The following is an 842-nucleotide window of genomic DNA, read 5'->3' as shown; positions in this document are numbered from 1 at the left end:
ACCACTGGAGCTTGGGAAAAGAAGAGGAAAGACCCATGGAATTTGTGGAGGTGGGAGAAGCTGTGGTGAGAAGAAGAAACTGCTCTGGTTTGAGCCCAGCCATTTCAGGGCCAGCCTGGTGAGGGGTGGGAAGAAGTTGCAGCACATGGAGCAGGAGTCAGTAAAAGCTGCAGCTGAGTCCTTTATGTGAAGTTGCCTGGAGTCTGCAGGGGAGAAGAGGCCTTGGAGCACACCATACAAGCCCCCACGCCAGTTAGACCACGACAGGGTTCCAGTGAACCCACATAGGAGTGAAGGGCTGAAGCCAACCAAAGAAAGGAGCCATCCAGAGTCCAGTGAGTCACCATGAGGGACCTNTAAGTGGTGGTGGTAGCTAAAAATCCAACACAGAACTGGAAAAAGCAAAACAAAACACAGACCAGAGACAAAACTCTGATATTAACTAGTAAAGGTCTAACACCACCAAAGAGTACCTGTAAAATCTAGAAGTGGTAGCAGTCTCCTCAAATGCCCAGGCACCAATGTAAAGACACAAAGATTGAGAAAGCACAGAGAAATGTGATACCATCAAAGGAAACAAAGCACCAGCAATGGACTCAGAGGAACAGTGAATTCATGAAATGTCTGACAGAGAATTCACAATAACTCTCTGAAGGATGTTCAGGGAGTCACAAGAAAATACAGATAGAAAATTAAATGATATCTGGAAAACAATCCAGGAGCAGAATGAGAAATTTGACAAAGGAATTAAATCAGTTAATAAAAACCAAATAGAAATTCTAGAAATAAAGGTTACATTATCTAAACTGAAAAACTTGATAGAAAGCTCCATCAGCAAGACT

The sequence above is a fragment of the Galeopterus variegatus genome, unplaced genomic scaffold (genome assembly GCF_000696425.1).
Source record: "Galeopterus variegatus unplaced genomic scaffold, G_variegatus-3.0.2 Scaffold3133, whole genome shotgun sequence".
Taxonomy (NCBI): Eukaryota; Metazoa; Chordata; class Mammalia; order Dermoptera; family Cynocephalidae; genus Galeopterus; species Galeopterus variegatus.
The sequence above is the reverse complement of the archived record's forward strand: the minus strand, read 5'-3'. Positions refer to the sequence as shown.